A 15,796-nucleotide genomic window follows, 5' to 3' on the forward strand; every position below is an offset into this window, starting at 1 on the left:
TCCTGAGTTTGAATCCTTTTATGTTATTTAAACATGGTTCTTGTCAAAACCTTTACCAATTTATTTAGACTTAGGTACATTATACAATTTAGATCGTAGAAGCATTTTAAAAATTTTGTTGTTGAAAGCTCATGTTCTTTAGAAAACTGTGACGATTTGAAAACTCGTTTTTCCTAGACTAGTAGTTTATCATAGAAATTTAAGAGCCCAATTAAAACTTAAAATCACCGATGACCTTATTACATAAATAAAATCCCAAAATGAAACTTATAAGTAGAACATCAGCAATCATGTGGCCACCTCCGAGTCTCTCACAGCACCAAGCCGTTTAAGGTTGGGGGATTACCTGTACAGTTGAAAAGAAAAAAAAATGACTTTACGAAAACTCAGTGTGTAACCCCCTATCAGTCAACAGTAAATAGTGAATGCAGTAAAAATTTGGGCCTGGGCCTGGGACCTATTCAGTATCAGCATAGTTTGGGCCTTAGCCTTATATCGTAACAGTATGGGCCTAAGCCTAATACAGTATCATTACAGTGCAATCATGTAACCCACCCAATCCAACCAGCACACCACCCGTACCAACCAACACACTGTGTGGGGATTAAATCGACCCAACCAACCAACACACCAACATTGTAGCAGAGCTGCTAACAGTAATGCAGCAAGGCTGCTAATGATAGTAAACATGGCGAAGCCACCAGAGTAGTAACTACGTGGCAAAGCTACTAATACAGTACTTCCTCTAAATCGTAAACCTAACCCTATGCAATATGTCGTGTCATAAATATTAACTGAATGCAGTATGTCATACTCAAACCAGTCATATCAATGTCATGAACACATCAACTAATCTACCACTAGGGGTATAATGGTCATTTTATTGATTAGTGGTAAAATAGTAATTTTACCCTTTAGAGGTATTTTAGTCATTTAACTAATTTTTGGGTTTTAGTACAGATATTGACCCTTCAAAAGCTCTACAGTCATCTCTAACGACTCAGATAACTCATATGGCCAAAATAGTGTAAATGGGCCTATGGCCCATTTCTCTGCCCAAGTAGGCCCACACGCTTGTGGCCCATTTAGCCCAAATTCACTCGCGTCTATGTGATCAGCATAGCCCATTTCATTGTTTGTCACTTACCGTAAATTTTATCAATGTGGGGCCTACGAGCCCATTAGGCCCATAGGCCCATTTTGCCCAACGAGGCCCATTGTGGCCTAAGCTCACGAGAACGCTTGTGGCGGCCTCCACAGTATGTCGCCCATGAATGGTGGGCTCAGTTTATCGCACGAGCGTTCGCATGCTCGGGAGGCCTCAAATGCAGAAGTTTCAGCTTTTCGGCTTCTGTCGACTCGCTGTAACACAGTGGTATGTGTACACACCTTTATCCAGCGTTTTGATAGCAGCAAGATTTGGTGTACGATTACACACCTGGATTTACGAAAATGAGAGAATCTCCTATGAGTCCAATGCCTACAATCGATCCAACATTTTTTTAGGCTCCACTTAAATCAATCGCAATCAACTAATCTCTAACCCAACCTTTCTGCTTACCCTGACCGAAAAGAGGGTGGCCAACTGCATCTGGATTAACTAGGGTCGATCACTCGTATTTAGGCACTTAGCTGCACACACAACAGATTAATAGGTAGGGCTAATTACAAAGTAGCCTAAAAACCATAATGATAACATTTTAAGAAACTAAGAGTAATCGGCCTTACTCAAGTATTGTAAGACAGGGTTTCGATGGTTCGAGAACGTTCTGCGCCCTTCGTTTCTCAGTAATACCTGGAACCCACGAACACGCATCATGGGAAAAAGAAGACACCAAGTGACAAATACAGAGAATTAAGAGAAGGGATATTCGGCTTTAAGAAGGTAATAGAAGAAACAGAGTTGACAATCACTACACGATATACTTACTAATAGCAGAAGAGCACCGAATTTGACCAACCAATCAAATCGGGTAACATAAAAATTAAAGTGATGAACAAAAGAAATAGGAAATGTTTTGAAGAAAAGAAAAGTAAGTGTCTGTAAAGAAGGTGTTAAGTTGGACAGCAGGGTTCGGCCAAAGAAAAGTTTGAAAAGAAGAAAAGAAAAATGGGGTATTAGAGAAAGGCAATATTCGGTCAAAGGCTTAGTAGAAAAGAGGGGAAAGAGTAATGTCATTTGGCACAAAATGGAATGAAAAGAAAGACGTAGAAACAAGGAATTTTGGCTTAAATCCCGAAGAGGCACGAAAGAGAGATCGGTACAAGGGAGAAAGATATTAAAAGCGTCAAAATGAAAAACCCAAAATAGAAGAGGGAGAAATCAGCACCTACCCTTACACCAATTGCTGAAAATGCACACCTTAACCCCTTGGCTGAATTTTGCACCAACAAGCTACCTAATTCGACTAAACCTCACCCCAATCTCAAACTCCTTGAAGATCTCCAAGATTTTCTCCCCTTATCCCTCATTGATATCTTCCATAACAACCTCTATGACCCATTCAAACTCTCTATCACTAAAGTTCAAATCCAACACCAACTCTTGCCGCCTCCTGGTAGCAAAATAAATACTCCTTGCTTGCCATGGGATTCAAACCCTTGCTCATACACTAGCCATGTCACCCCACCACCACCAGGCCATAAGCTCATTTGTGACATAAAATCTCACACACTTAAACATAATCCCTAACTACTAACAGCTCATCTCACTCAAGAATAAAGCCAAAAATTTTGCCAAGGACAAGACGAACCCAGGCTTCCTAAACACCCCTAAACATACCCAAATCACATAGCCAATAAAGCAAACAAGAAATTTGTGTCACAGCATGCAAAATTACAGACCTTACATTTTTGGGGTGTTACACGATCCTTTGTAAGTTGAGATAAAGTCAGCCCTGTATGCATAATATGTCAGACCTGGCTTAGTTACTCGGGTAATTTAAAAACTTCTGTTAGACGAATAGTCTAGCATACTTTTAGCATTATGGTAAGTGGGATAGTTGGAAAGAAAGATGATAGTTTCATTGCAAAAAGAGGGAAAATAATACAAACTGAATAAAGGAATTAAATACAATGAAATGAAAAGGTTTTGTTCATGACTTTATTGAGCTGTCAGTAATTTATGTATAATCGTATTGACCCATCTTTTTTCTTAACAAACAATACAGAAGCAACCCAAGAAGAAAAGATAGGTCGAGTAATGATAAACATGTAAATTTGCATTTTTTTGTGTTTAATTTGGTTTTATTTTTGAACTGAAACATGCTATTTAAGTTCTTTTATGATTTAATCTTGTCATTGATGCAATTAGTTAAAAACAAGCTAAATAGGGCCAATTTAAAAGACAACCATTAAAATGGGGCCAAATTAAAAAGGTGGAGGAAGCCAAGGACACATCAAATATTTTGACTTTGTAAAAGCCAAAAATAGGAAAATCTTATTTTATTTTATTTATTTTTGATTTTATATTAAATTAGTTTAGGCTAAATTTAGTAAACCTTATGTATATAAATAGGGGCTTTATGTTCTTAGGAAATCATCACTTAATTCTATTTCCTACTTCATTTTGGAATTGGAATATTCTTTTTTTTTCTCTTTCAAATTGGCGGGAAGCATTCTGCTAGTTTCAATTGCAATTTCTTTTGGGCTTATTGCTTTCCAAGTGCTTCCCTTTCCCATTTTTCAACCCTTCATCAAAATTACTTTCCAAGTTTACAAAGCATGAATAATTTCATGCTTCACTAAATTTCATCTTAGCTTTATGCTGGTTTTCTTTTCAATCAGGAATCATGAGATATGAATTCATGCTAAAATCCATCTAATCAATTTTCATTCTTTTCCTAAGTATTGAGATTGACAACTTATCCCTTAAGATTAACTTGATTACAAGTCAAAAAGTGCATGTTGGGTTGGAGTCATGTTAGCTGACAGTTGGCGAAACAAGTCCCCCGTGCTGTATTCGGATCTCCAAGAACAAATCGAGGAAGAGGTGATCATATTTAAATTACCCACATGGTTGTGGTCATTAATTTGAGTTGGGTTCTTCAAAACACAAGGCTGCCAGAATCTTGAATCGGGAACACGTGTATCTCGGTTAGATAATCGGTAAGGGTTGGTTTGCAGGTCATACCGGAACCAGCTACGAGAGGAAGAATTGGTGGTTAGGACGTTCTTAACTACTATAACCAACTTATCGTTTGGAGGAGAAGATAAATTTTCAAGGATTGACTCTTGATATGAAATTTACCGAGTCTAAGGCTAAGGCTTATTTTATCTATTTACACAAGTCTGAATTTATTTCCAGTTTACATTTATTTTTAATAGTATTCAATCGTTTATTTAAGCCGATTAAATTATTTTACTTTCTTAAACATTCTCAAACTCCTCTGATTTAATTGTTTATTTTTGTTGTAGGTACGTTTGGAGTCGTGGGCATGACTCTAGACACGACTCTTGACATGACGCTTGACGCGATGAATATTCTATTCATAAGTGAACACAGAAGTTGGTTGCGATATCCAATCCCTGTGGACTCGACCCTACTACCACTCTTTACTACAATTTAGAATTGTGTTTGTAGGAATTATTTTTGGTGGTTTCGACGCCCATCGCTGTTGCCGAGGATTGGAGATATTCTTCTGATTTCTGTTTGTTTTCCTTATGACCAGATCAGAACCAGGAACTTTAGAGTTTGAACCCAAAATTGAGAAATTGGCCCGACAGCTACAGAAAGAATCCATTCAACGCGGTAAATGGTTGAATCCTGGATTTGAAACTATATCATATACTGAAGAAATTTTCTTGTTTCACGAACCAAACGAGATGGCTGAACAGATGATACACCAACTTGTTGCGGCATCGGATGAACAACAACCCTTATGTATAACCTATCCGGCAGGAGGAACACCGTTCGAGTTAAAGTCAGGTTTTATCCATTTATTACCCACTTTCTGTGGATTACAGCACGAAAATCTGCACACCCACCTTAAACAGTTCCATACGGTGTGCACAAGCATGAAGCTTTAGGGAGTAACCGAAGACCAAATCAAACTTCGTGCTTTTCCTTTCTCACTAGCCGACTCTGCTAGGGAGTGGCTATTTTATTTACCCTCGGGATCTGTCAACACATGGTCTGACATGTCTTGTTTGTTCCTTGACAGGTTCTTCTCTGCAGCTTGAGTAGCCAAACTAAGGAGGGACATTGTGAGAATTTGTCAAAAGGACGCTGAATCACTTTACGAATACTGGGAGCGATACAAAAAGTTGTGTAAAAGTTACCCACAACATGGGCTGATTAAATAGTCCCTCTTGCAGTATTTTTATGAAGGATTGGTCCCGATGGAAATGAAAATGATAGATGCTGCAAGTGGAGGGGCACTCGTTAATATGACGCCTCAAAGAGTGAGAGAGTTGATTTCAACCATGGTTGCTGTGACAGCCCAAAATTGACCCTAGTCGGGATGTGGTTTCGGGACCACAAAATCGAGGCATAAAAATAATTTAAAATTTATTTTGATGCCTATGATATGTGTTAATTTGTGTGTGGCATTTTTGATGATTCGATTTAGTGTTATAAAGGTGAATTTCACTAGAAAGGACCTAGTAGTAAACTTTGAAAGTATGATGGGGAAATGTGTGATGACTAGTTAATCATGCATGCAAAAATAAGGGATTTGCATGTCAAATTTCCCCAAAAGGAAGCTTAGTGGCCGGCCATGACAAGGGTTATGGGCAAAGAAAACATGTTGAAACATGTTTTGTTAATGGATGATGAGGGAAATGATTTAATAATTAAGTTGTGGGAAGAGAAGAGAAAAAAATGTGTGTGAGTGTGGCATTTCCCCCCCCCATTGCCGTGTATGTGAAAGAAAAACAAGAAAAAAATTTGTTCATCCTTGTTCTTTCCTTCTTGGCCGAAAATACTAAGGGAGAAGATAGGAGTTTCGCTTCATGCTTGGCTTGGAAGAGAACTAGAAGGAGATTTGGTCATACTTGCATCAAGATTAAGGTATGTTTGAGGTTGTGTCATGAGATTCATGCTTGTTTTGGTTGCTAACTTGATGTGCATGTTAGCCATGGTTCAAATCCTTGTTATGCCATGAAAATGGTGTTTGGCCAAGGTTGATATTGTGTTAAAGCCATTGCATGCTAAATGTGAAGCTTGTTGATGATGCATGTAATGAAGGATTGACTACTCTTGAAATTTCTTTTAGTATTCTTGAGTAGGACATTGAGTTCTTTGTTTAACCATGACCGAAGTTGAAAGGGGTATGAATGTGATGTATTCGGCCATGATGCATTTATGAGCATGATTTATGCTTGTTACTTGATTGGTAAAATTTGTGTTTTAGATGGTTGTGAACACCTTGAGAATTGACCTTGCACCTATATGTGTGTATATGTTTGCACATGATGTTTTGGTTATGAAGTAAGTGATAAATATGTTTGTTTAAAGAAGAAAATGTTGAAGAATGGTTGTGAAACTGCAAGTACATTCGGCCTAGTACTCATATGATGTGAAAATCTTGGAATTTATTGTTGATTGGTGCAAGTATGACTAAGTATAATCGGCCATATGAGTGCTTGATGCTATATTATAAGTATTGAGCTACAATATGTAAAGCATTAGCTAGTAAAATGTGTGCCATTCATGTGTGGTGTTAAACATGTAATTGGCCTCAACATCAACATGCATAATCAGCCATGAATGAGTGCCTAAGAGGTTGTGTTGTTCGCCATGAGTAAGCATGTTGAAGGCTTTGTGTGTTGAGTCGATTCATGAATTCGTACTTATGTGACTTTAATGTCTAGTGAATATATGTGGGCTAAGTGCCTTGAGTTCTTCTTTTCGATACTCAAATGATTGAATCAAATTATTTGTTAAATTAAGCTCAAGAGCAAAGGGGACCAAATCCGATAAAGGGAAGGAAAAAGTAGTCGAATAGCCATCGAATCGTTCGACAACATCCGAGGTAAGTTTTCGAGTATCGAAACTTAGATTTTGATTCGATTGAATGAAGTAATAAGCAATCGAAATTGTGCCCTTGTATATGGCCATTGAGCCGAAATGATATTTTGATTAAGTAAAATGTGCATAAAAGTTTGTTATGAAATTGAAACAAAGATGTGAATGAATGTGCGATTGTGATATCCGGCTAAGCCGAAGGCAATTGTGCGATTGTGATATCGGGCTAAGCCCAAGGCAATTGTGCGAGCTATGATATCGGGCTAAGCCGAAGGCAATTGTGCGAGTTGTGATATCCGGGTTAAGTCCCGAAGGCGTTTGTGCGGGTTACCATAACCGGGCTATGTCCCAAGGTGTTTTGAACGAGTAGCTATATCCGGATAAACTCGAAGGTATGTGATTTGAAATTTATAAGCTGCTGGAAAATTTTCAGTTAATGCACTTGTGAAATTCCCAACAACAAGGTATGTTTTGTGTGTGCTTTGCACACTATGAGTAAGTGCATATGAATATTCGCTCTAATGATAAATGAGCTATCGGCATTAACTAGGCCGTTATTTGTGTATGAATATAAGAGTTGGGATTGTGAAGTAAGCATGTCTTTGAGAAATTGTGCATATGAATTATTGTTTAGCTACTTGAATGCTATGCTTTGGTTGTGTGTATATTATGGCTCAAACTTACTAAGCATAAATTGCTTACTCCGTTTCTTTGTTTCTCTGTTTATAGATTTTGCTCGTTAGCGATCGGATTCGGGATCATAGAAGTTGAAGTCAACCACACTATCAAAGCCCTTTTGGTACTCCTTTAGTTGAGTTTTGGATATGGCATGTATAGGACTACCCTCGGTTGTTTTAAGTACTTGTGATGTATATGTGTACGGCCATGCGAAAATGGTTCGTAATAGTGGAGTATGGAATTAGACCATTTGTGGTTTGTAATTATATTTGGTTTCATGATGTGATTATGGTTTGGAATGAGAGAGTTGGTCACATGATCAGCCATTGGAATGGCTAAATATGATCATATGTGGACCTAAGTATGACTAGACTATAGTTGGTTCATGGGAACTACAATATAGGTAAAGCCTACCTTAAAACAGATGCTGCCAGCTGCAGTGACGTGGATGTGGAAAATCACCAAAATTTGTAGGAACGGTGTTAAATAGTGAATAAATTATGTGATCGAACCTTGACGAGTATATTTTCATATGAAAGTAACGAAACGATCATATGAACAGTATACCGAGAGATATTAAAGTTCTCGTGAGACAGTGCCAGAACGGTTTCTGGGTCCCCTATCGTGACTTTGAAAATTTACCATAAATTATCCAGAATGAATTAGAAGTCATGCCTTATATTTTCAGATTCATTTTTGAGTCTAGTTTCATTAGAAACAAACGGCATCAGTATTGAAACCCTGTACAGAGAGATATTCAAGTTGTAAATCGCGAAGGTCAGTGTAGTCGACCCCTGTAACATGGGTGACTTTAACTAATAAACTGTACGAATTGGCCCGACCAAAAATTATAGAAATAAATCCATGGATGGATATATGAGTCTAAATTCAGGGAAAATTTACGGAATCAGTTTCTGAGTTGTGAAACTCGAGATATGCTTTTTAAGGCGACAGCGATGCAGTTTTCCAGCTTGCCTGGGAATGTCAAATTGGTCGGTGCCATAAGTGGTTTTGGCTTGTTAACCCCTCGTGTCCGACACCGGCAACGGTCTCGGGTTCGAGGTGTTACAGTTGCCAACTCTCAACAATTCCCACTGGCTAACGTCATTCAAACTTTTCTAACAGATAAAATGAGCACAGCACGGCTGTACGGAATTTGCTCTAAACCAGATTATCCAACGGACTCATGTCCGATTTTACATGAGGATTCGACAGAACAGGAAAATGTTATTGGGAACTTTATAGGACCACCCCAAAGGCGATATGACCCTTACTCGAACTTGTATAATGCGTGATGGAAAGATCACCCGAATCTAAGTTATGGGTCGAACCCTCAGTTCAATCAACTGTACCAACAAAGGCCGCCTCTGAATCAATAGTTACCACTCCTAAAGTCATCTTTGGAAGCCATAGTGGAAAGGCTAGCCAATGGTACTGAGAAATTCCAACAAAAATCTGACATGCATTTTCAGGAATTGGATAAGCAAGTGAGCAAACTCGCGCTCACAGTTAGCCGTTTGGAGCCCCAGGGTAAGCTACCGTCACAAACTGAGCGTAATCCTCGACACAATGTAAGTGTTATGACGTTGAGATGTAGGAAGCTTTTTGAGCCCGTACTTGGCACGAGTCGTGCCCACGATACTGGTCGAGATAAGAAGAAACTTGACATAAAGGCTCTAATGGAGTCAATACCACAAAAATCATTTGCAGTACTACCTCCGTTTCCTGGAAGACTAGTCCAATTCAAGAAGGACGAGAAGAGAAGGAGATCCTCGACACCTTTTGGAAGGTAGAAATCAATATATCTCTTCTTGATGTGATTAAACAAATTTTGTGGTATGTAAAATTCTTAAAAGAATTATGCACAAGTAAGAGGAAGCTCTTAGGCAATGAAAAGGTGAGTGTCAGAGAAAATGTCTCCTCTATTTTACAAAGAAAAATATCACCTAAATGTAAGGACCAAGGTATGTTTTCCATATCTTACAAAATAGGTAGTGTCGGTATTAAAAAATCCATGTGTGAGTTAGGAGCATCAATTAATGTTATGCCTTTGTCAATTAATAAACTACTTAATACGGGTCCTTTCAAGGAAATAGGTGTAATCATTCAGCTTGCAGATAGATCTGTAGTGCATCCGGAAGGAGTGTTGGAGGAAGTTCTTGTTAAGGTAAACGAGCTAATATTTACTGCAAACTTCTACATTATCGACATGAAGGATGACAACTCAGCCAATTCGTTTGAAATACTTCTTGTGAAACCATTCTTGAGTACCGCACGAATGAAAATTAATGTTTGGAGTGGAACACTCACCATGGAATTTGAAGATGAAGTGGTTAGGTTTAGTGTTTATTAGGATATGGGACATCCCAATGATAAGTTACAAATTATACATTGCAAGAATGTAGATTTCAATGTTAAGCAAGAGGAATTGTCAATGATCCGAAAACCAATATGTGAAGCTATCATGAAAGCCTCAAAATTAGGGCTGAAACCATTTTCAGAGCGTACAAGAATTCTGATAGAGAAAAATACAAAATTGAATGGAGAAGCTCAAAGACACCTCAATCCACTAATGATAGGGGAATCCGGGAAGTGCTTCAAGGATAGTGGGCAAAGGTCAAAACTTTTCTGCAAGAACACCAAAGTGCACGAGATGGAAAAATTAATTCTCAATAAGCCAAACGGACAACATTTATGGTCATCGAGCTAACGACGTTGAACAAAAGTTCTTTTGGGAGGCAACCCAAATTTATTTTCATTTATTTAATTTTGAGTTTTAGTAAGATTTAGGTTGTAAATAAATAAATTTTTATTCAATTCAGTGAATTTGCTGTTTTCAGGAACGTAATAGAGGTTATGAATTTTTCCAAAAGTTGGAAAATGATGGTGGCGTGGGCATGCTGGGCTAAATGCTGAAAATTATTTCACAATGCCAACAACATCGATTGAAACACATGGGGAGTATTCTCAACCTTTCTCTTTGCTTGAGTTACTAAACTTTATTGCATATAAAACATGCTTGAGGACAAACACAGATTTAGTGGGGGGAATGAAAATGGTAAGTATGCATGGATGGCTGATTGATTTTGGTTGCATATTTTCCTTTTGCAAGTGTTTGATCTTACGTTGAATTCATTCGATAGTTCATTTGACATTGAGCCTTTATTTTCATACTTAGTCAATTTGGACAATTGGACAAATTTTTATTTTAAATGTTCAAGTGTATAAATTAGACGTCATTTGTGTTTTAAAGTTGATATATGTAGCTAGATTTTTCGTATAAATTGATTGTTTGGAAAAATATTTGCTTGTGCATAAATAAATTAATAAAATAAAAAAAAATTAAGGCTTAAAATTATGGGTGAAATTTTGAAAACGTGACCGAATTTAGTAACCGGGGTAAGGTGCTTGGGTTGTCATCTTATCTCGCGTAAAAAGGTTCGAGTGACAAGTCGATAACGTACAAACATTTCGCTAACTGAGCCTTCAAAAGTTAAATAATAAAAAAAATGTTGATAAAAAATAATAATAAATACTATTTGAACTAAGTAACCGGGATAGTTCTCGTAAAAAGGTTTGACCATGTCTAAATTTTTTTTACTAATCCGTAGTTAATTAAAAATGCCTTGCAAATTATTAGATTCAAACTTAATTTGATGAAATTGTTTAATTCACATATTTCAGTTTTATGGCACTTGTTGATCAAACTATATATTCTGAACATTCATTTATTTTTTGCCTATGTTGTTTGCATTGATTAAGGATGCAAAAAAGAGGCTCGCTTTTTAATAAATTATAGAATGAATTCTAATGTTTGAAGGAACAATATGCTTGAGGACAAGCGTGAGCTAAGTAGGGGGATTTGATAAACATGTTAATTTGCATTTTTTTTGTGTTTAATTTAGTTTATTTTTGAACTGAACCCTGCTAATTAAGTGTTTTTATGATTTAATCTTCTCAGGGATGCAATTAGTCAAAAACAAGCTAAATAGGGCCAATTTGAAAGACAATCATTGAAATGGGGCCAAATAAAAAAGGTGGAGGAAGCCAAGGACACATCAAATATTTTGACTTTGTAAAAGCCAAAAATAAGAAAATCCTATTTTATTTTATTTATTTTTATTTTTATTTTATTTTTGATTTTATATTAAATTAGTTTAGGCTAAATTTAGTAAACCCCATGTATATAAATAGGGGCTTTATGTTCTTAGTAAATCATCACTTAATTCTATTTCCTACTTCAACTTGGAATTAGAATATCCTTTTTTTTTTCTCTTTCAAATTGGCGTGAAGCATTCTACTAGTTTCAATTGCAATTTTCTTTTCTTTACTAAATTGGGCTTATTGCTTTCCAAGTGCTTCCCTTTCCCATTTTTCAACCCTTTCATCAAAATTACTTTCCATGTTTACAAAGCATGAATAATTTCATGCTTCACTAAATTTCATCTTAGTTTTAGGCCAATGTTCTTTCCGGTCGGGAATCATGAGATACGAATTCGTGCTAAAATCCATCCAATCGATATTCATTCTTTTCCTAAGTATCGGGATTGACAACTCATCCCTTAAGGTTAACTCGATTACAAGTTAAAAAGTGCACATTGGGTTGGAGTCGTGTTAGCTGACAGTTGGCGAAACAAGTCGACTGTGCTGTATTTGGATCTCTGAGAACAAATTAAGGAAGAGGTGTTCGGATTTAAATGACCCATGCGGTTGAGGCCGTTAATTCGAGTTGGGTTCTTCAGAAGGCAAGGCTGCCAAAATCTTTAATCGAGAACATCTGTATCTCGGTTAGATAATCAATAAGGGTTGGTTTACAGGTTGTATCAGAACCAGCTACAAGAGGAAGAATTGGTGGTTAGGACATTCTTAACTGCTATAACTAGCTTATCGTTTGGAGGAGAAGAAAATTTTCAAGGATCGATTCTTGATACAAAATTTACCAAGTCTAAGGCTAAGGATTATTTTATTTATTTACACTAGTCTGAATTTATTTCCAGTTTACATTTATTTTCAGTAGTATTCAATCGTTTATTTAAGCTGATTAGATTATTTTACTTTCTTAAATATTCTCAACTCCCCCGATTTAATTGTTTATTTTTGTTGTAGGTACGTTTGGAGTCATGGGCATGACTCTTTGACACAATGCTTGACGCGATAAATATTCTGTTCATAAGTGAACACAGAAGTTGATTACGGTATCCAATCCTTGTGGAATCGACCCTACTACCACTCTTTACTACAATTTAGAGTTGTTTTTGTAGGAATTACTTTTTTGTGGTTTCGACGCCCATCAAGCAAAGCCCTTGTCTGTCAACTCTTGCAACTGTGCTTTCAACTCTTTCAATTCTATTGATTAGCGATAATCCTAGTAATTCTTCTGGAAATACATCAGTGAACTCATACATAATCGGAACTAATTCTAACTTCAATTCTGAAATTCTGGAGTAAAAAAATATAAGCAAGATATGCTTTACAGCATTTTCTAACATATTTCTTTGCCGACATAGCTGAAATAATATTAGATCCACTATCTAGTGAAACACCCTTAACCTGTATCCTTCGTCGAAATAGGGTTACGGAGCATTACTAGAGTTTACATTTTAGAACTTTTCAAAAATATAAATCATTTAATTCACAACATTTATCATAGCAAATTCCATCAATAGCATGCATATTGTCTAATAAACCGTAATTTATACATATTTTTATCCCATGCTTAACATATTTATGGATAATTTCTCCTTAGATTTGGTGAATTCGATGCTCCTAATTCTTTAATTTCATGTTTTATACTTAGGTGAGCATAGGAGAGTAAAAAGAGCGAGAAACGGGCCAAAAACGGAAAAAATAGACCCACATGGGAAATCAACACGGCCTGGACTTCCTCAAACGGGCGTGTCACATGGCCGTGTCTCTTTGGTAGGATTAAAGCACGACTTACATGGGTAGACTACATGCCCGTGCCTATTTAGTAGCCTTGACCACGGGCCGGAGTAATCACACACGGGCGTATCCTTGCCGAGCCCAAGTATAACCCTATTCAGAAAAGGCCAATTTTGAGGGCTCTTAGGCATTCTAAATCCTACTTAAACACCTGAAGAGGCACTTAGAAGGGGAGATACAGAGTAGGAAGCAATGAATTACTCAAGGATAGCCAACTGATTCATCTCAGAAGCTGGATTCATCATCAAGACTAAAGATCTCCCCTCAAGTTCCTTCAGGAGTTTTGGTTTTCTTATGTTTTGTTATCTTTATGATTTTGAGATGTTTGCTTTCATAAGTATGAACTAAACCCCCTAAATACCTAAAGGGAATGAAACTAAGACGAATCTTGTTATTATTATCTAAATTGTATGATAAATATTTGTCTTGTTCTTAATTATATGTTCTTAATTCTTGTTTTAATATTCCAGGATATTGAATCAAGTTAAGCTCTTATTCAGAGGAGGAATCGACCCTGTCTAAGATTAATTATCATAATTAAGCGGAGTTGATTGGGCCCCTAGAGATAAGGTGACAAGATTTTGTTGGATTAGGGTGAAGCCTAATAAGGGAATCCATAGGTCGAGTTAATACAATTCTAGGGTGTTAATTAGAAAGAGATTTCAATTATTCAACCTAGGATTGGACGTTATTAGTCTCGAGAGAGATAATAATATAACTTAGGAATTTCTACGGATCAAGTCAAATGAATAAATCATCTAATTCAGAGTCAAATAACAAGTGAAGTCTAGGTGGATTTTTCCTTAGGTATTGTCTTAATCAATCTAATTTTGCCAAAAGTATTTTCCCAAATTTTCTTTCTGTGCATTCTTAATTTAGTAATTAGTTTAGATAACCAAATCCCTTAATTTTTAGGCTAGATAATAAAAAGAAGGTAATTACTAGTACTCTTAGTTCCTTTAGGTTCGACAATCCAGTCTTGCTAAAGCTATACTACTGTTCGATAGGTACACTTGCCTTCATCGTGATAATAGTTAGTTTCAAGAACGATTAATTCTAAATATTTAAAACCGATCACGAATATCACGTATCAAGTTTTTGGCGCTGTTGTCGGGGAACTAGGATATTAGGAACACTCAATTTTTATTACTTTAGCCATTTTTCTTTTATTGCAATTTAAAATTTTATTTTATTTTCTAATTCTTCCTTTATTTTCTTTTGACAGGTTTTTCTAGTTTATGACTAGATGAAACCCATCAGGACCACTACTTTTTGACGGTGAGATCGACCGTACAGTTTGCAGAAACCAAAGAGAGATAAGGCGAAGCTTACGATACACAGAGGAAGAGCAAGAGGACGATACTTCAACCACAACCGATGAGATGGCTAAAAACCAAGAAAATCCACTACCTCCTACGATTGCTGCTAATCAGAATCTTGCTCCATGCACTATGTATGATTATGCTAAACCTTATTTAACAGGAATTGAATCGAGCATAGTTAGACCTACTGTAGCTGCAAATACTTTTGAACTGAAACCTAACACAATTCAAAAGATACAGCAATTTTTTCAGTTTGATGGTTTGTAGGACGAAGATCCCAACGCTCACTTGGAAAATTTTTTAGAATTTTAAGACACTTTTAAAATAAATGGCATTTCTGATGATGCCATTCGCCTTCGGTTATTCCCTTTTTCATTGAGAAACAAAGCTAAAAAGTGGTTGAATTCGTTACCACAAGGGTCAATCACTACTTGGGAACAAATGACCGAAAAGTTTTTATTAAAATATTTTCCGCAAGCTAAAACGGCTAAATTACATAATGATATCTCTTCTTATGTGCAAATGGATTTAGAAACACTTTACGATGCATAGGAGAGATACAAGGACCTTTTGAGAAGATGCCCTCACTATGGGTTACCACTCTGGCTACAGGTTCAAACGTTTCATAATGGCCTGAATCCTTCGACTCGACAAATGGTTGACGCAGCCACTGGTGGAACTATCAATAATAAAACACCTGAAGATGCTTATGAATTTATAGAAGAGATGTCACTAAATAATTATCAGTGGCAAGTCATGAGGACAAAGCCAACAAAAGTAGCCGGCGTTTATAACATCGATTCGATCACCATGCTCTCTAATCTGGTAGAAATCTTGAATAAGAAAATTGACGATTTTTTTAGTTCTTCATAGGTTCACCCAGTAA

At 36.7% G+C, this 15,796-nt stretch overlaps 1 non-coding gene across 1 annotated transcript; it reads right to left on the reverse strand.

Moving 5' to 3' along the window:
* Positions 1–15,400: 15,400 nt before the first annotated feature.
* Positions 15,401–15,506, reverse strand: LOC128281588 (small nucleolar RNA R71). The gene has a single exon (XR_008271832.1). It is a non-coding gene; the product is annotated as a small nucleolar RNA R71 (small nucleolar RNA).
* Positions 15,507–15,796: the final 290 nt, after the last annotated feature.

This window comes from Gossypium arboreum, chromosome 1 (genome assembly GCF_025698485.1).
Source record: "Gossypium arboreum isolate Shixiya-1 chromosome 1, ASM2569848v2, whole genome shotgun sequence".
NCBI classification, from domain to species: domain Eukaryota; kingdom Viridiplantae; phylum Streptophyta; class Magnoliopsida; order Malvales; family Malvaceae; genus Gossypium; species Gossypium arboreum.